General features: G+C 35.0%; 1 long non-coding RNA gene and 1 pseudogene across 1 annotated transcript in view; one reads left to right on the top strand and one right to left on the bottom strand.

Moving 5' to 3' along the window:
- LOC119511122 overlaps positions 1-16,825 on the bottom strand; it is a 52,810-nt gene extending 35,985 nt beyond the window's left edge. The window contains exons 1-2 of the long non-coding RNA XR_005212155.1: positions 16,732-16,825; positions 1,887-1,941 (exon numbers count right to left, since the gene is read on the bottom strand). This is a non-coding gene — a long non-coding RNA (uncharacterized LOC119511122). The remainder of the gene's footprint in view (positions 1-1,886; positions 1,942-16,731) is intronic.
- A 3,445-nt stretch (positions 16,826-20,270) lies between these two features.
- On the top strand, positions 20,271-20,610 carry LOC119511121 (annotated as a pseudogene).
- Positions 20,611-21,193: the final 583 nt, after the last annotated feature.

Genomic DNA, 21,193 nt, shown 5'->3' with positions numbered 1-21,193 from the left:
ACATCACAGAATCCTCAAAAATAGGAGGGGGCAAAAGAAGAATTCTAATGGGAGATTAATATATTTAAATTAAGTGAAATGAAAATACACATACTAAACAATGTAGATAAAGCCAAGGCAGACTTAGAGGGAAATTTATAGTATGAAAGGTGTATTTTAGGTATGAAGAAAGATCTAAAAGTAGTAACCTAAACTTTCACTTAAAAACTAGACAAAGAAGAGAAAATTCAAACAAAAGAATAAAGGAGAAAGGAAATATTAAAATTTAAAAGAGTAATCAAAAATTGAAACCACTAAATCAATGAAGAAAATGAATGAAATCAACAGCTTGTTCTTTGATAACATCAACCAAGTGATAGACCTCCAGCCATGGATAACAAAGAATGAAAGGAATAAGACTCAAATGCCAACATCAGTACTGAAAGAGGGTCATCAATATTTATCAAAGGCATTAAAATGACAGCAAGACAAATCCACAATGATAGTCCACTATGTAGTAAAGAAATTAAATCTATAGTTAATAAATCCCCCTATATAAACCCTTAATCAGAATATTTGCACTGGCAAAATATATGAAAATTTTGAGGGAAAAATAATACCATTTTACTTGATATATTTTAGAAACAGAAGAAAGGGGAAGAATCTTAACCTAATTCTAAAACAAGGGAAAGAGAATTCTTGTAATAAGAAAGTATATACCAATTTACCTCATGAACATAGACATATGAAAGTACAGTAAATTACAACCAAGTGGCTTTCACCAAAAATACAAGAATCTTTGATTTTTAAATAGTTCAATGGTAAATAAATGAAGAAACAAAGACTTTATGAATCAGATAAGGTCTTTTTTTGAAAGAAACCTCAAGCCATCACCATACTTGAAACAGTGAGAGTTTTTACCTAAGATCAGGAACAAGACATGGATGCCCACTCTTGCCCCATTTATGCAAAGTGAACTGGATTATCTAACCCAAGCAATTAGGCAAGAAAATGAAAAAAAATGCACCCAAATTTGAAAGGAAGTGGTGCAACTATCTCTATTTGCAGATGACATGATACCATATATACAAAAATCTTAATGAATTCACTAAAATACTATTAGTAGTAATAAAGGAGAACAGCAAGATAACAAGGTATGCATCAATAAACAACCAGTTTAATTTTAACATTGCAAGGAAAATTCTGAATGCATGTTAAAAAGCTCTACTTTTATAGCATCAAAAGTAATAAAATAGAATAAATGTAACTGATATTTTGAAAACTACTAAACATTTCTGACAGAAACTAAAGACAAAAATAAGTGAAGAGACAACACATGTTGATGGATCAGACACAATATTGTTAAGATGGCAATACTCCCAGAACTGACTTACTAGTTTAATGCTATCCCTATTAGAACCCCAGTCACATTATTATTAGAAGTTTGCAAACTGATTCTAAAATTCATATGAAAATGCAAGGAAACCAAAATAGACAAAATTCTTCTGGAAAAGAGGAACAAAGTGTGAAGTCTAACACTTCAACATTTCAAAATTGCTACAGTGCAACAGTAATCAAAGCAGTACGGTACTTGTAGAAGGATAGTCAAAAAAATCTTAGAAACCAGGAGGAAAAATGACACTGCATTTGTACTTACTAGAGGAGAAATGTTTTTTTTTTCTTTTCTTAACTTGTTGCAGAATGAGAGATGGAAAAATGATACTTAAGTCCAAACAGTTAAAGGATTCACTTCTGAAAATATGTACACAGATAAGTCAAGAACTCTTCTGTGGAATCCTTATTATTAAAGTTATTACTGAGTGGCCTATGTTTTTCAACTAGAATTTTGAATCATGGTGTGAAATATTACCATTTATGCAAACTGCAAATTACCAAAGAAGACCTACCTGGTCACAGCTCTCTAGTAAACAATGCCTTCTCTCTGCTTCTTCCTTGTGCTTCCTGCCAAAGAGAAGGACATGATTAAGCACACAGATATTTTTTGTAAAATAATGATATTTTTAATTGATTTTTTTCAGGGCTATTTTAAAACACAAAAACATATACACATTTAATATGTTTTAAAATTTGATTGGTAGCAGTCAAGAATTAGGCATATCATGCCTTGTTCTAAAATAGAGTCAGAAGTGGTAAGATCCCTTTTACTTGTACAATGATTCATCAAGCTGTATCAACATTGGCACCTAAGATCTAATCATGTTACCTAATAGATATATATTAAGTTATTGCATGTTTTATTAGGCCATTTGCTTTAAAACTTAACAAGTCCTTACAAATTATGATATTTTAAATTATGTTCTCATAAAACTGTGTTTTTCCAATAGCACAGTAAATGTGTACCAAATGTAAACCCATTCCAAAATACATTATGAACTGTTGAATTCAATGGTGGTTCTATAAGAACTCTTTGCATACAACAAGGTTGTATTTTTTTCCTTCCAATTTTGTGAAGAATTCATGTTTACTGCACAGATACTTTGTGCAATAATCATAATTTAGCTGAAAAATAATCAATGTTAGCTGTTCAATAATGATTTATTTGCACATAAGTAATAAATGAGTGTGATATCTTTATGTTGCACATTGTATCATTTTGAGAGTAAGAGAAGGTTAGTCAACAGATGTTATTAAGAGAAAGATGAATACATGGATGTTTAAATGAACAGCTGCTTAAATTTAACATACTTTTTTGAAGATCGTATTGAGTTCCCCCAGGTAGTTCAGACAATATAATAACACTCCTTATAAAGGAAGCAAGAATTTCAGGGGGTGGATACTTCAGATTTCTAAAATCCTATGACTCACTAGCATGCATCACAGGAAAATGAATTATAGCACATTTAATTAAGGTCTATACCACTCTTCCTAGCTCAGAATAGCATTTTGGAATTTTACCCCAGTTTGGTGGATATGACCAGCAATAAAGTTGGTAGGTTTTCCAACCCTACAAGATTTTTGAACTTAGAAGGCTATAAATCTAGGAATATACCCTCACCCATACCATGTGCTCCCTCTACACGCACATTTCTCCCTCTCCACCCCTCTCTCTCTGCTATTTTACTCTAGTTTAGCAGTAATCTCTGGGAAACCTAGTAAACAAGTGTCACTTAATAATATAATGAAACCAAAGCTTAATAACTCATTGCAGTTTTCCACCAAAAATCATAATTTCATACTTTACCTAAAGCTTTGAAAATGCTTTTTCATATGTGAAAAACTCCCTCAATTATATCCACTCATCTCACAAATAAATTTGAGTAGGTAATTACACTGATTAAACATCTCTCATACAACAACTGTGGGAAAACTGTCAAAACAATGGTGAAAATGAACATGGGTTTAGAAGCATTGAACTGAAAACAGTGTTCTTTAATGGCTTTTGCAACAGTGATATCTAGTCAGACCTGTACCTTCAATAACAGTCTACAGTCCTGTTCTTTTGTAAAATGCTATTTGCCTTTGCATATTTATGATGTCATATCATTTTAGTTAAGGTCAGCCCAAATTCATTTTGTGTAACAATTTCAGGAAAAAATATATATACTCCTAAAATATACCCAGTATTCTTAGTGATCTGCTGAAAGTTATATAGCTGCATTGTAGGGCTTATAAAATACAGACATCTAATATGTTTGACAAAATGTGCCAACAATGTGAGAGGAAGAAAAGGCATATTACAGTATGTGAATAACACCAGATGGTAATTTGAAATCACAACAAGAAATTAAGACAACCAAAAATGGTAGATAATATTAATACAATAAACCTGATAAAAGAAAATACAAGATTCAACTATATGCTATTTACAAAAGGCACACTTTAGATTCAAAGATATACATTGGTTGAAAGTAAAGGAATGGAGAAATACATACCATACAAAGAGTTAACAAATCAAATACTTAAATTACCCTTTTGTAATATCTGAGAAACATAGGTTTTAAGATAAAAATGTTACAGACACTAAGAGATACATTTTGTAATGATAAAAGTGTCAAATTGGCAGGATGATATTGTAATCATAAACATCTTTTCAGCCAGTAAACAGAGTCACAGAATACATGAATAAGAAACTGGCAGTAATTGCTGTAAACATCAATACACCACTCTAACTGATAGTACCACTAGACAAAAAATAAGAAAGGACACAAGACTTGATCAACTATATCAACCAACTTTTCCTAACAGAACTCTCAACTCAAAAAAAGCAGATTATGCATGATTTTTAAACACATTGGAAAATCTCCAAAAAAGACTATATGCTAGGCCAATAAACAAACCTTAACAATGTGCAAAGATTTAAATTATATAATGTGTGTTCTCCAACCACAATTAATAGAATTACAAATTAACACAGACAGAAATTTGGGAGCTGTGCAAACATCTGTAAATTAAACTACACATTTCTGAATAATAAAAGGGTGAAAGTAAACATTCCAAGGGGAATTAGTATTTTGAACTGAATGAAAATGAAAACACAGTTTATTAAATTGATGGGTGCAGCTAAATCAGTACTTAAAGGAAAATTTATAGATTTAATCCATACATAAGAATGTAAAAATTGATCTCAAACTAATAATCTAAACTTTCTACAGATGAAAAATGACCAATTCAAATAAGAAAATAAGGATACAATTCCTTTAAGAATAGCATCAAAAGAATTCAACAAAAGAAGTGCCATACTTATACAATGAAAATTAAAAAACATTGTTCAGTGAAATTAAAGATGTAAATAAAGAGATATTCCACAGTTGTGTACAGAAAAGCTCAATGTTGATAAAATGGTATTTCTCCCCAAATTGAACTACAGACAATTCATATCAAATTTCCAACCGTCTCTTCCTGAATGACAAGCAGAATGTGAAATGTATATATAGATGCAAAATACCTAGAATTTCCAAAAAATTTTGAAAGAGAAGAACAAAAGAAAAGGAAAATTTCCTGACTCCAAAATTCATTATAAAGCTTCAGTACAACTATTCATTATGGTACTGGAATAACATGATAGACATATAGACCAGCAGAATAAAATTGATTGTCCAGAAATGTATCTTTGTATTCATCATTGAATGGGACAGTTGAAATGAAAGAATTTTATGATATGTAAATATGCATCAATAAGATTTTAAAAAAAGAAAATGGAGATTGATTCTGATTAAAGTGTAGACTGACCCCAGCAGACCTCAAATGATGACTACACTGATGGGATTATCCTTTCACCCTTTCTGTCAACAGAAGAAAGGATGAAAATTCTGGGGGAAACTATAACTTCAGTGTCTAAAACTCTTATTCACAATATCTGTAATAAAATTTGAAAAAATTGAGACAGGTGACTAGGGGGCAAAATAGGACTGATAATCATAGCAACAATCAGGTAAAAGAAGATCCAGTAATGAATCAGATGCTGAAATTAACAGACAAGGACTATAAAATAGCTGTCATAAACATTGAAAGAAAAGATGGACAAAATTGATGAAAAGATTTTAAAATGTCATTGAAATATATAAAAGAATGAAATTTTAATCATAGAAATGCAAAATGTAATATCTAAGCTCATGACAAGGCAGAAGTCAGGGATAATGAACTCAATAGCATGTAAATAGAAAACACCCAATCTGGAGCAGAAGGAGTAGAAAAAGAAAAACAAGAAAATAGATAACAGAGTATAAGAGGCATTAGAGAAGCATTCAAATGATTTAATGAATGCTTACTTACAGAAAAAAGACAACAAGAGGAAAAGAGTAAGGCAGAAAGAAATAGATGATGGCATAGAATTTTCAAAAATATATGTACAATATCAACCCACAGATTCAAGATATTCAGAAAAGCTTAAGCAGATAAAAAATAGAAAAAATAAAACAAGTAGGCAAATCATAGATTTCTGATAAACAGAAATAGGGGCAAAAATCTTAAAGAGATCTGGGGACAAAACATACATTACTTATCTGTCAAGGGGCAATCTTAAGATTTTCAAATCACTTTTCAGGAGAAAATATGGTTATCAGAAAATGATAGAATGGCATCTTTAAAAGACTAACTTTAAAAAAAGAAACATAAGTAAATCAAACAACCAAGAATTTTATACCTCAAGCATTTTTTAATAAAAATTACTTAAAGTAAACATTCCTCCAAATATCTTCTAACTTATGGGTTGAAGAAGACATAGAAATTTAAAGAATAAATAAAACTACTTAAAAATGAAAATATAACCTATCTAAACTTACAGTATTCAAATAAAATATTACATTCAAAGGAGAGCTTAAAGTTTATATTAGAAAAGAAAAATGGTTTGACATTAATGAACTAAGTTACTTGAAACAAATATAGCAAAGGATCAACAGAATAAATCAAAAGCAGAAGAAAAGAATAATAAAGAGCAGACATGGATATCAGAGAGCAAAACATCATGAGAATACATCAAAATGTCAAATGGTTTCTATGAAAAGGTTAGTGAAGTAATCCAATCTCTTTTGCAACTGACTACTAAAAAATAAGGAAGAGAAAGTCAGAAAGCAGATATAAAAATACTGAGAATATAAAGGTGACAACAGATATTGAAAAGATAATATGAACAAAATCCATGCCTTTTTAAAGGTACAAATCTCAAACTTCCATTGATAGATCACTCAATCTACTTCCACCATTTAACATGCATTCTTTGGACACCAACTATGTGCAAATCACTGTTCTATCCTCTGGGGTGTCAATGATGAAGAGAGAAGTGTACCTGATCTTATGGCATCTATATGTCAAAAAGGGGGTCCTAGGAATAAGATCATTTGAGAGAGTGTTAGGACCATGAAGAAAATAAAACAGTGATTTAAGAGCAGGAGGGGGAGAACCTAAGATGGCAGCAAGGAAAGACAGGGAAAAAAAACACCTCCATGAAAAATACTAGGTAAAAGCCAGAAAGTGACCCAGAACACCAGTTCCAGCAATGCACAAGCTGGACAAAGTCTACTAAATCCACAGGGACCATGCACTTGGTGAAACCAGGAGTCTGCATTCTGAAATGAGTGAGTAAGCCACTGAATATCCAGCAGCCAGGCTGCAGTGTAGGGAAACCATGGGTTGGCATTTGGAGGTGGACTAGTTCTTTTAAAATAAACCCAGAAACAGCTGCAGATATGGCAGAGAGAACCACACAGTGAAGTGCAGCAGGAATGGGCTGTGCAAATGCCTCAATATCTGGTGTGGAAGATAGCCTTTCATGTACCCACTGCTAATTGTCTCAGAGCAAGGAAGGAAAAGGTTAACCAAAAAGGAAAATAAAACACACCCCTTGCAACCATTTTCCTGGTGGGCTGGGAATGCTCCTGTCCAGTACTGGTGCCACAGCCCAGAGCTGTGCCAAAAAACCCAGTGTGACAGGAAGTGTTCCCAGCAACACACACACACTACAATATCAGGCATGAACAATAGCCTTTCAGGCACCCACAGCTTAGTGTCCCAGAGCTGGGAAGGCAGAGCTGTGCAAAAAGGGGGAAATTAACATGCCCCATAAAGCCATCATTACAGCAGGCTGGGAATGCACATACATGGCTTGGCAGCCCAGAACTTCCCCTGAGGGATGGCATGCACTTGTGATGTGGCACAACCTTCCCTGAGTAAAGGCAAAGAAAGGGCACAGCTTGGAAGAGGGACCCAATCCAAAATCCCAGGGACCATATACCAATACCAAAGACTTGTGGGTCAGTAGCAGAGACAGTCTGTGGCAAGAATGAAATCAAGGTTTAGACTCTTGCAACAGCCATAAATCTCCAGGAACACCTGGGAGGTTTCATTATTAAAGCTGCCCTCCCTCTGTAATCACTCAGACACACCACACATTCAGGGCAGACAGCTCCAACAACACACCCAAACTTGATGTACCAATTGGACCTCACAAGAATCAGACCCCACACACCACAAAGACAAATTTAGGGAGAACTGACTTGAGGGGAATAGGCGACTTGTGGACACCATCTGCTGGTTAGTTAAAGTGAATGGCACCAAACTGTAGATCTGACAAATTAGAGATTTGTCTTTGAATAATCCTACATATCCTAAAAGAAACCTATCAAGTAAAGCAAATTCAAAGAGGCCAAAAACTACAGAAAATTTTAAAGCATATGATAAAACCAGATAATGTGGATAACAAACCAAAACACCCAAATCAAAAGATCAGAGGAGACAAAGTATTTGGAGCAATTAATCAAAGAACTAAAGATAAACAATGAAAGCATGGCACAGGATATATGACATGAAGAAGTCTCTAGAAGAGCATAAATAAGAAATTGCAAGAGTAAATAAAAAAAAGGTGATCTTATGGAAATAAAAGAAACTATTGACTGAATTAAAAAGTTTCTGGATACTCATAGTACAAGACTACTGCAAGCTGAACAATAAATCAGTGACCTTATGGACCACAGAACAGAAAATGAAAGAACAAAAGAAAGAATGGGGAAAATATTGAAAAAATCCAAATGGACCTCAGTGATATGATAGATAAAATAAAATGTCCAAATAAGAGACTCATTTGTTTCCCAGAAGGGGAAGAGAAGGGTAAATATCTAGAAAGTGTATTCAAGGAAATCATTGGGGAAAACTTCCCAAACCCTCTACACAATATAAATACACAAAGCATAAGTGCCCAGTGAACTCCAAATAGAATAAATCCAAATAAAACCACTCAAAGACATATTCTGATCAGACTGTCAAATACCAAAGGGAATAGCAAGTTCTGAAAGCAGCAAGAGAAAAGCAATTCACCACGTACAAAGGAAACGACATAAGACTAAGTAGTGACTACTCAGCAGCCACCATGGATGCAAGAAGGCAGTGGCATGACATATTTAAAATTCTGAGAGAGAAAAATTTCCAACCAAGAACACTTTATCCAGCAAAGCACTCCTTCAAATTTGAGGGAGGGCTTAAATTTTTCACAGACAATCAAATGCTGAGAGATTTTGCTAATAAAATCCTGCCCTGCTTCAGATACTAAAGCAGAAACAAAGAAAGAAGAGAGAGAAGAATGGAGAAAGTTTCAGTACTAAAGAGATTCAATATTGGTTCATTAAAGGACAAGAGAGAGAGGGAAAAAGTATATCTGACAAACATAAACCAAAGGATAAGATGGCTGATTCAAGAAATGCCTTCACAGTAGTAACATTGAATGTAAATGGATTAAACTCCCCAATTAAAAGATACAGATTGGTAGAATGGATCAAAAAATCTGAACCATCAATATGTTGCATACAAGAGGCTCATCTTAGACACAGGGACACAAAGAAATTGAATGTGAAAGGATGAAAAAATATTTCATGCAAGCTACAGCCAAAAGAAAGCAGGAGTAGCAATATTAATCTCAGATAAAATAGACTTTAAATGCAAGGACATTATGAGAGACAAAGAAGGCCACTACATACCAATAAAAGGGGCAATTTAACAATAAGAAATAACAATCATAAATGTTTATGCACCTAATCATGGTGCCATGAAATACATAAGGCAAACACTGGCAAATATAAAGGATGCAATGGATGTTTCCACAATAATTGTGGGAGACTTCAACACATCACTCTCTCCTATAGATAGATCAACCAGAGAGAAGACCAATCAGAAATTGAAAACCTAAACAATCTGATAATTGAATTTGTTTTAACAGGCATATAGAGGGCATCACATCCCAAATCACCAGGATACACTTTCTTCTCTAGTGATCATGAAACTTTCTCCAGAATAGATCATATGCTGGGACATAAAACAAGCCTCAATAAATTAAAAAAGAATGAAATTTTTCAAAGCACATTCTCTGACCACAGTGGAATACAATTAGAAGTCAATAACCATCAGAGACTTAGAAAATTCACAAACACCTGGAGTTTAAACAACACACTTCAAAATAAATTGTTTATATTGTAGAATCTAGGGGAACTAGTGATAGAGAGTAATTAATGAAGGGGGAACAATAACACAATAAGAACAGATAAGCTATTTTGGGTAAATTTAACATTCTGGGAATGCTCAGGAATGACTATGGTTTGTTAGTTTCTGATGGGGATGGTAGGAACAACTTCAAAGATACGTTGCTACATTAGGTTATTTTCTTGGGGTAAAGTAGGAACATGTTGAAAGTAAAGTAGTTATTTTAGGTTAGGTGTCTTTTTCTTATTCTGTTGCTATGGTTTGTTTGAAATTTTTTTATTGTACATCTTTTTAAAAAAGTTTTTTTGATATAGTTAATTTTAAAAAGTGTTGAGTTAATGACAATCAATGCAATACATGATACTGAAGTGGATCTAAGAATGGAGGAGAAAAGCTCAAAGAGGGCATAAGGAAAAATTGGAATACAGAATTTAAACTTTATAGCCTTATTAATTTTCATGAATTAACTGCAGTTAAGTTAACAACATAAGTGAATAACCTTGTTCATAGAAAGTTACATGGAATTGTTATGAGTTCAAGAAGTATGATATATGAAACCTGCTCTCAAATGTTCAGAAGATGATAAATGGATAGACAATTGATAGAAACATAATAGATATTGTTGAAAGAAAGAGAGGGGGTGGGAAAGAGGGAGGGAGGGAGAGGGGAAGGAAGGAAAGAAGGGAGGAAGGAAGGAAGGTAGGAAGGATGGAAGGAAAGAAGGAAGAAAAGAGAAAAAAGTACTGCAAAGGTAGCAAACTGTAAAACTGGTAGGTATGGGTATCTGGAGGTAGGAGTTGTTGGAGTTCTTTGTATGGGGTTTGTATTGTATTTCAACTGTCCTATATGTTTGAAATTATTTAAAAATAAAAATTAAAAAAAGACTGGGAGGGTTACTGCAAACTGAGGAGTCAATAATCTCTCAGGTGGAGATATGTATGCTTCAACTTAATGGTTAAGAAGTTATCAGCTCTGAAAACCATGGGGGAAGAGTATCCTAAACCTGCACCATCCTGTAGAAATTTCTGTTCATAAGCGCATACTATGAACAACCCTATGCCAACAAAGTAGGCAACTTAGAAGAAATGGACATTTTCCTAGAAATGCCTGAACAACCTACACTGATTTGAGAAGAAATAGAATTCAGTAAACCAATCACAAATAAAGAGATTGAATCCATCATCAAAAACATCCCCCCCCCCCACACACACACAAAAATCAGGGCCAGGTGTCTTTACAGGTGAATTTTATCAAGCATTCCAAGAAGAATTAATACCATTTCTGTTCAAAGTCTTCCAAATAATTGAAGAAGAGGGAAGGCTACCTGTCATTCTATGCAGCCATTATACTAACAGCAAAGCCTGAAACTATAAGATAAGAAAAATAAGACTAATATCTCTAATGAGTATAGATGCAAAATTGCTCAATAAGATCTTTGCAAATTGAATCTAACAGCATATTAAAAGAATTATACACTATGACGAAGTTGGTTTTCTAACTGTTTTTTGTTTCTTTTCATTTTCTTTTTAAATTTTATCAAAAATTAAAAAACGAATACAAAAAACTGCATTTCAAACAAAACCAAAATGAAAAAATAAGAAAAACAAAATAACCTAAAATAACTGCATTGCTACCAGCATGTTCCTACCATAACCCTCAAAATTAATAAGCAATTGTCATTCCTGAGCATTCCCATAACATTAAGATTGCCCACTATAACCTGCCTGTTCTTATTAGATAATCACTTCCCCTTCACTATTTGTTGTCTATTTCAAGTTCCCCTACCTTCTACAATACAAAACATTTATTTTACATTTTTACAGAGCTAACATTAGTGGTAACATACAGTATCTCTCTTTTTCTGCCTCCTTATTTCACTCAGCATTAAGTCTTCAAAGTTCATCCATGTTTTCATATATTTCGTGATCTCATTCCTTCCTACTGCTGCCTAGTATTCCATCATGGACATATACCACATTTTGTTTATCCACTCATCTGTTGAAGGACATTTGGGTTGTTTACATCTTTTGGCAATGTGAATAAAGCTGCTATGAGCATTGGTGTGCAAATATCTGTTCATGTCACTGCTTTCAGATTTCCCAGGTATATACCAAGAAGTGAAATTGCTGGATTGAAGAGTAACTCAATATCTAGTTTTCTAAGGAACATCCCACTGCCTTCCAGAGTGGCTGTACAATTATACAGTCCCACCAACAGCAAATAAAGAGTTCCAACTCCACATCTTCTCCAGCATTTGTAGTTTCCTGTTTGTTTAATGGCTGCCATTCTAATTGGTGTGTGATGATATCTCACTGTGGTCTTAATTTGCATATCCCTAACAACTGTGTTCATCTTGTATGAACACAGGAATATGAACATTTTTCCTGTGTTTTTTGGCCATTTGTATTTCCTCTTCAGAGAAATGTTTTCATATCTTTTGCCCATTTTATAATTGGGCTGTTTGTATGATTGTCATTGTGTTGTAGGGACAAAGTGGGTTTTATCCAAGATAAACAGGGTGGTTAAACATATGAAAATCAACTAATATATTACACACATTAGAAAATCTAAGTGAAAAATATGAGCATTTTGATTGATGCAGAAAATCCAGCATTCTTTCTTTTTATATAACATATGTTAAGTCCACCATAATCCATCCATATCTCAAATTATCCTCACATGTTTGTACTATCATCACTCTCCATTTTAAACATTCTTTCTTGATAAAAAAATGTTTCAAAATTTAGGAATCAAAGGAAAATTCTTTAATATGATAAAAGGCATATATGAAAAACCCACAGCTAATAATATACTCAATAATGAGAGACTGAAAGTCTTCCTCTAAGATCAGGAACAAGACAAGGATGCTCACTGTCACCATTATTGAACTTTCTTCTAGTAGTTGTAGGTAGAACAGTTAGGCAAGAAAAAGAAATAAACACAATTCATATTAGAAGGAAGAATTAAAATTTTCACTACTTTTAGAAAACATGATCCCATATTTAGAAAGCACTGAAAAAACTATGACAAAGTTACTGGATCTGATAAGTGAATTCATCAAAGAGGGGGAATACAAGATGAACACAGAAAAATCAGTAGTGTTTCTCCACAGTAGAAATGAGCTATCTGAGGAGGTAATCAGGAAAAAAATTCCATTTCTTGAATAGCACCTAAAAGAATCCAATATCTTGGAAGAAACTTAACCAAAGATGTACAAAAGACTACACAACATTGCTAAAAATATCAAAGAAAATATAAATAAACTGAAGGACATTCTGTGTTCATGGATTAGAAGGCGAAACCCTGACACCAAAGTATGAGCAGGCTATGTTTTCCCAAAGTCTGTAGCATTATGGTAGTGGCTAATAATGCTTTGTGTTCCATAGGTTGTAACTGTGCCCTGTCACATGGCAATCTGCCTTTTAGTTCTGACTTCCACTTCTTCTCAGTCATCCTTATCAATCTAGATTATTCACTGGTCATATGGATTAAGGCACACCCTGATTCAATTTGGCTTCACCTAATAGGATCTCTGTAGGTGTTCTTCAACAATGAATCCACACCCACAAGACTGGGTGTTACAACTTGAATATTTTCCTTTGCAGGGAACATATTTCAATATATTACAGGTCATAAAACAAGTCTAAATAAACTTTCAAGTGTTGAAATCATAAAAAGTATCTTCCCCAACCACAATGGACTGAAGCTAGAAATGAGTAACAGAGAGAAGACTGGAAAATAAACAACTATCTGGAAATGAAACAATACACATTCAAACAATCAATGGTAAAATATCACAAGGGAAATTAGGAAATATCTTGGGATGAATAAAAACATAAATATATTTCCAAAACTTATGGGTTGCAACAAAGACATTGCTGGAAATGATTCTAGGTTGTAAATGATCACATTAAAAGAGATGAAATTGCTCAAATCAATAACATAACCTAACACCTACAAGAATTAGAAAAATAAACTATACCCAAAGTGAGCAGGAGGAATGAAATAAAAATGAAAGCAGAGAAAACTGAAATAGGGAATGACAAACCATAGTGTTTCAATGAAACCAAGTAGGTTCTTTGAAAAGACTGGTAAAATTGATAAAATATTAGCTAGACTGATAATGAAGAAAGGTGTGCCAATTACTAAAATCACAAATGAAGGGGAGATAGTAATAGATTTTAAGAGAATACTATGGACAGTTGCACACCAACATATTAGATAAATCAAATGAAATGGGCAAATTCTTAGACTTACACAAATACCTAAACTGAATCAGGAAGAAATAGAAAACCTCAACACACTAATAAGAGACTATATTAGTAATCAAAAACCTCCCAACAAAGAAAAGCCCAAGAGCAGAGAAATTTTTCCTAACATTTAAATTAGAAGTAAGACCAATCCTTCTCAAATGTACCAAAAATCAGGTGCATCAAACATTTCTAAACTAATTCTCAGAGACCAGCATCACCATAATACCAAAGCCAGATAATGATATAAAAGCAAAAAAACTTTTTGTGGGAGACCAATGGCCCTTATGAAAATAGATGCAAAAATCTCAACAAAATACTAGCCAACTGAATCTAACAGTGCATTAAAAGGACACCATATGGATTGGTGGTGAGTGTAATATCTGGCACCCTTTCTTGATAAAAACTCCAAGAACTAGAAATACAAAGTAACTTCCTCAACATGATAAAGAGCATATATGAAAAACAGTAAAGTAACATCATACTCAATTGTGAAAGACAAAGCTTTACCCTTAAGAACTAAAAACACAAGGATGCCTACTTTCCACATTGCTATTTAACATTGTGCTGGAAGTTATAGCCAGAGCAGTTAGGTAAGAAAATGAAATCAAAACCATCTGAATTATCTGAGTGGGAAAGTTAGAAGTAAAACTTTCTGTATTTGCAGATGTCATATTCCTATAAATAGAAAATTTGCAACAACCTATAGAAAGCCTACTAGAGCTGAAAAATGAATTCAGTACACTGGCAGGAGTACAAGATCAACACTGCAAAGTCAGTTGTGATTCTGTACACTAGCAATGAACAATCCAACCAGGAAAGTAATAAAACAATTCCATTGAAAATTCACCCAAAAATAAAATACCTAGAAATAAATTTAACCAAGTATTTCAGAGATTTATACACAGTAAACTTCAAAATACTACTGAAAGATACTAAAGAACACCTTAGTAAATCAAAAGACATCCTGGGTCCATGGATGCAAGACTAAATATTGACAGATTGAATGCAATCCCAGTGAAATTCTAGCAGCTTTCTTCACAGAAATGGAAAAGGCAATCATCACAGTCAATGGAAGGGCAATGGGCCCCGAATAGCCACAACCATCTTGAAAAAGCACAAAGTTGGAAGACTCACACCCATAGCTTCAAACTCATTACACAGCTACACTAACTTTAAAAGTTTGGTACTATTTTAAGGACAGATATATAGAACAAGCGAATACAATTAAATATTCAGAAAAAAACCATGCATTTATACCAAATAGATTTTTGATTAGGATATCAAGCACAGACTATTAACTTCAACAAATGGTGCTAGGGAAACTGGATACCGATGTGCAAAAAAAAAAAAAAAGTCACCCTAACTCTATATAAAACATCTCAAAATAGATCAATGACCTAAATATATGAGCTAAAACTATAAAATTCTTAGAAGAAAACCTAGGGGAATATCCTTAAGGCCTTGTATTAGGCTATGAATTCTTAAATTTTACATCAAAAGCACAAGCAACAAAAGAAAAATAGATAAGTTGGACTTCAAATTAAAAACTTTTCAGCATTAAATGACATTTTCAAGAAAGTGAAAAGACAACATACAGAGTGAGGAAAATATCTGCAAACTGTATATCTGATAAGGGCTTAATATTCAGCTTATATAAAGAACTCTTAATCAGCAGCAAAAACAGAAACAGTCCAATTAGAAATGGGAAAAGCACTAGAAAAAATATTTCTCCAAAGAAGATAAACAAATGACCAGTAAGCATATTAAAAGAGGCTCAACATCATAAGTAATCAGGGAAATGCAAATGAAAACCAAAATCAGATACTACTTTACAAGTAGAATGTCTTCTACTTTACAGGTTGGAAAATGTGCTGGCAAGGATGTGGAAATAACATCCCTTGTACATTGTTGATGTAAAAAGTGCAACTGCTATGGAAAAGCACTTATTGTTTCCTCAGAAAGTTAATATAGAATTAATATATGACCCAGAATTTCCACTCTTAGGTATATATCTAAAAGATTTGAAATCAGGGACTAAAATACATAACTGTACAATATCCACAGCTGCATTATTCACAATTGCCAAAAGCTGGAGGAAACTCAAGTATCCATCAACAGAGCAATGGATAAACAAAATGTTCAACACTATAAAACATTTTAAAGAATGAAGTTCTAACACATGCTACAATGTGGATGAACCTCATATATCCTGTTAAGTGAAATAAACCAGACAGAAAAGGAAGATTATTTTATTTCACTTATATATTCAAATTCATAGAAGGAAAAAGTGGATTACAGATTACAAGGGGCAGAGGTCAGGGAGAATGGGGGTTAATTCCTAATGAGTACAGATTTTCTGTTTGGGGTGATAAAATAACTTTGCTAATGGGTAGTAGCGATGTTAACACAACATTGTTGATGTAATTAATAACAAGGAATTTTTATTTTAAGTGGATAAACGGTAAATTTGCAAGTTCTATATAAAGACAATAAAAGAAAAGAAACAGAAAAATACTCAAAATGAAATGCACTGTATGGCTACTATACTCTCAACAAGCTAAAAATGAAAACTAACCTTAAGAATATAAAATCAAACTGGCTGCTTCTGGAAAGCCAAGCTAAGGGGACGGGCCTGATCCGTGGAGGCCCCAACAGAAAGGGTGGTCGCCAGCCAGCCCAGCTGCTCATCACCCCAGCTCTGCAGCTTCCCCACCAGGGCCTGGGTCTGCAGCGGGCGGGCCCCGAAGGGGCGGAGGCCACCGGAGCAGATGGGCAGGGTGAGGCGGAGGTGAGGGACCCGAGCCTGGCTCAGGACCAGCCAATGTCACGACCCCCACCTGGGGCCCTTGAGTGTCGCGCCAGATCCCGAGCCCTCTCGGCCTCCCGGTAGCCCCAGCCTCCCCGCGTCACAAGAATACCCCCCGGCTGCCCGCTGTTCCCCGGTCCCCAGGCTGCCCCAGTCACCCCAGTTCCCCGTGCATGTCGCCCCAGCAACCCCACACCCCGCAGCCTCCCCCAGTTGCCCCGGTAGCCAGGCCCGGCCACTCCGGCACCAGTGACCGCCGCGTCGCCCCGAGCACCCTCCCCTGGCCTTCGCCTGCCCCCCGCCCAGCAGGGCCCCCGCCACGGAGAGGGAGGCGGTGTGGGCCGAGGACCCGGGACCCGCGGTACCGGACGGCCGCTCACTGGCGGGGGCTCCCCTGCCACCTGTTCTCGGCGGCCGGAACTACCCGCGGATCCCCAGGGGCGCGACCTCTCCTCCCCGCGACCAGACCGACAGGCGCAGGCGCCCCATCCCTGAAGCAGTGTACAGGAACAAGGAGGCCAGCTCTCACTTGACCAGACAGCTGGACACGGTAACCTAGCCAAGCTGGCACAAGAAACAAACATTGTGAAAGTCCAACTGCTGAAAAATGATGTTAGAAGAAAATTTAAAAAGCAAAGACAAACACACACATTCGTTACAGGGGAACAATGACAGAAATCACACTAGCATCTCTTTAAAAATAACATAAGCCATTGACAATGGAAAGACATCTTTAAAATGCAGAAAGGACAACACCACAAAACTCAATTTGACCCAACTCATAGTGATACAAAAATAAATGAACAGAATACTGTGAAACCTACATTGTATATTAAGTGACACCCCATTCACAAATGCAGGTGAAATAAAAATTTTCATATACACAAAAGCTGACAGATCTTTACTAAAAGAAATTCGCTTAAAGTTCTTTAGGTGTAGTAGAATGATCTTAGATGGAAATATCAATTATCCCAAAGAAATGCAGAACTTGACCAATACTTAGGCCTTTTCCTCATTTATTAATTATTTGGCTGATTACAGCAAATATAATATTATTGGGTGCATAACAAATGTAGAAAAAATATGTATGTCAATAATAACAATAAACTGAAAGAGGAAAACAAGTACATTATTCCAATTTTTTTGCATTAAAACAAAGGATAATGTTGAGTCAAACTTCTACTAAGTAGAATAACAATGACAACAAAATACAACACAAAGTACTAGAAGTTATAAATATACCTCCAATAGAAAAGTTAAAATGGAATACTACAGTGCTAAGTTACTGCAGAAGAATAAAATGGAAGAAAAAGTTGGGACAAACAAAACAAAATGCTAGATGGAAGATTTAGAAGCAATTATATATATGAATAATTACTTTAAGTTAAGTAAAGTTTTGTACTTAAAAGCAGAAATTTTCAGATTGGATTAAAAAAGGCTTTTTGCAAAAAGCAAGACCCAACTATATGATAATTATAACAGATACATTTTAAATATGGAGGCACAGATAGAGTAAAAGTAAAAGGCTGGGTAAAATACTCTCTACAAGAGGAAGCATGAAAACTGGCATGTCTATGTTAATAACAGACCAAGCAGACTTCATAAAAAGGAGTATGACTAGAGACAATGGGTGACACTTCATAACTATAAGACAGGAAGTTCATTGGACAGCTATTGCAATTTGAAACATACAGAGCTTCAAAATATAGAAAGAAAAGGATGACAGAACTAAAGGGAAAAATAGACAAATGCACAGTATAGTTGCAGAATATAATACTGTGTCATCAACAATTGATAAACAAATAGACAAAAATAAAATCAGGAAATATAAGGAAAATTTCAACAACCTTGTCATCTAGTTAACTGTCCTAGTTGATATTTATAGAACACTAAATAGCTGCCAAATACATTCTTTAGAAGCATGTACAGGAAATTTACTAAGATAGATCATATACTAAGCCATTAAAAAGTCTAATTTTCAAAGGATTGAAATCATAGAGTACATTACCTGAGCATGACACAATTGACTTAGAAATCAATGGCTGCAAAACACAGAAAATACTTAGATATTTAGAAATTAAACCATCCACTAGTGTTACCGGCTCACCTGAAAAAACAAAGCTCCTACCTGAGCAGATTATCCAGTCTCTGGGACCCACCAAGAAGAAATTCACAGATGGGACAAATGCCACTGCCAACAGAGGCCGCCGCTCCAACAGGTGCTGCCGCTCCAACAGGGGCCACCACTCCAACTGGGAAAGCTGCTCCAGGTAATCCACAGGAGACTCTCATCATAGGGAACTAAAAAGAATGAGGTAGGGCTTGTCCTTTTATTGGTTAGAGGGTGTGGGCTTAGAAAATTGGTGTTTTAGGATTGGCTGAATTTTATGCAAATAAGGTGGTGCACTCTGGCTCAATGGGGACCAGACAAAACTGACTTGTGATTGGTCCAAATGAAGGCCATTTTGATTGGTGCACAGCTATGTAAATTAGGGCTTGCATTCCGAGCTATCTTGATTGGTCCATCTAGGGTGGTTCAGGATTGGCTGATTTGCAATTCTAGTCCCCTGCCTCCTTTTCTGCCAGCCCAAGGTTCTCTATTCTGGGCTTTCTCACTAGGAAAATGGTTGAAAATGAAAATCAACATATCAAAATCTGCAGGGTGTACTTAGAATTTTTATTAGAAGAAAATTTATGGCTTTTAGTGTTTATCAGACGAAAGAAGTAAAGCTGATATCAGGGTATAATCTCAACCTTGAAAAACTAGAAAAAGCAGATCAATTTAAACCCAAACCAATAAAAGAAGGGAAATATTAAATATGAGTGAACATCATTGAAATAGAAAAGAGACAAAGAAATTGTCAAAACAAAAAGCTGGTTCTATGAAAATATCAATAAAATTGATAAATCATTAGCTAAACTGAATAAGAAAAAGACAAATAAAACACAATAACCATTATCATGAATAAAAGAAGGGAACATCACTAAAGACCTATGGGTACTAAAAGAAAATGAAAGGAATATTATGAGCAAATGTATGTCAATAAATGGAACTACTTGGACAAAATGACCATATCCCTTGAAAGACAGAGATTTTTAAAAACTGACATAAAAGGGAACAAGGCAGTCTAAATTGCCCTTAAAGAAATGAAATTTGTAATAAATAATCTTCTCATTGATAAATTCAAGACCCAAATGATTTCTCTGGTTAAATCTATAAAATATGTAAATAAGAAATGATACTGGTCGGCTCGGCGGCTGCAGGTTCAATACCACAGTCCCAGCAGGGCTCAGTCCCAGACTTTTCCATGGCCGAGCCTGGGGAGGTGTGTGCCTCTTCACGGCCCCTGCCACCTCCCCCTCTCCATCATCTTCAGAGGCATCTTTAGCATCCTCCCCCATAGTCCCAGTAACTTTGGATTGGCCTGTTCCGAGCAGGAGCATCAGCAAACAGTGGACCAGCTGAAGGAAGTGGAGCTGCAGATTGGAGATGCAGCATTTTCACTAACCAAACTTCTTGAAGCCACATCTGCAGTGTCAGCTCAAGTGGAAGAGCTTGCCTTCAAATGTGCAGAAAATGTACGTTTCCTTAAAACATGGAGGGACCTGCTGAAAGAAGGCGATGACTCTTTGAGACCTGACAACTGATTTGGCATGATTAATTAGCTATTGAAATAATGACTGTGTAATAATTCGATTTTCCTCATATATATTTTCACATGTATAAGATAATCTTTTTTGAGCTGTTCTGGGTACTCAGAATGAAATTTTTCTTAGTTTTCTTGATTCTTGTGAAAGCAGGTTACTGATATTATTTTTGTCGATGGCAAGTTTTTGGTATGAAAGTTAATTTCATTAGATAATTAATATTTACAATGCTACAGTGTGACTAGTATTAAAATAGGTAGACTATTATTTAGTTTACAAGAAGATTCCAAGAAAGGCAGAGTTTGAAGGGACGTTTTAGTTTAGCCTCATTTTATGGACCAAAAGAGGTAACTTTCACTAAATTTGCCAGTGGTAGACCCACCTCCATTGGGCTAAGTTCCCTAGAGCTAATGATGGTGTCTTGATTACAGCTATTATCTCCAGCACCTGGAACAGTTTGTTGAATAAACAAAACCTGCACTAAATCTTTCTTGAATAAAAGTTAGCCAACATGATTAAAGCTATTTCTTTCCTCCTATTTTTAGAATGAAGACCAATTGTTTCTCTACTTTTTAAAAAGTCT

This window comes from Choloepus didactylus, chromosome 16, assembly GCF_015220235.1.
Source record: "Choloepus didactylus isolate mChoDid1 chromosome 16, mChoDid1.pri, whole genome shotgun sequence".
In the NCBI taxonomy this organism is placed as follows: domain Eukaryota; kingdom Metazoa; phylum Chordata; class Mammalia; order Pilosa; family Megalonychidae; genus Choloepus; species Choloepus didactylus.
The sequence above is the reverse complement of the archived record's forward strand: the minus strand, read 5'-3'. Positions and strand labels throughout refer to the sequence as shown.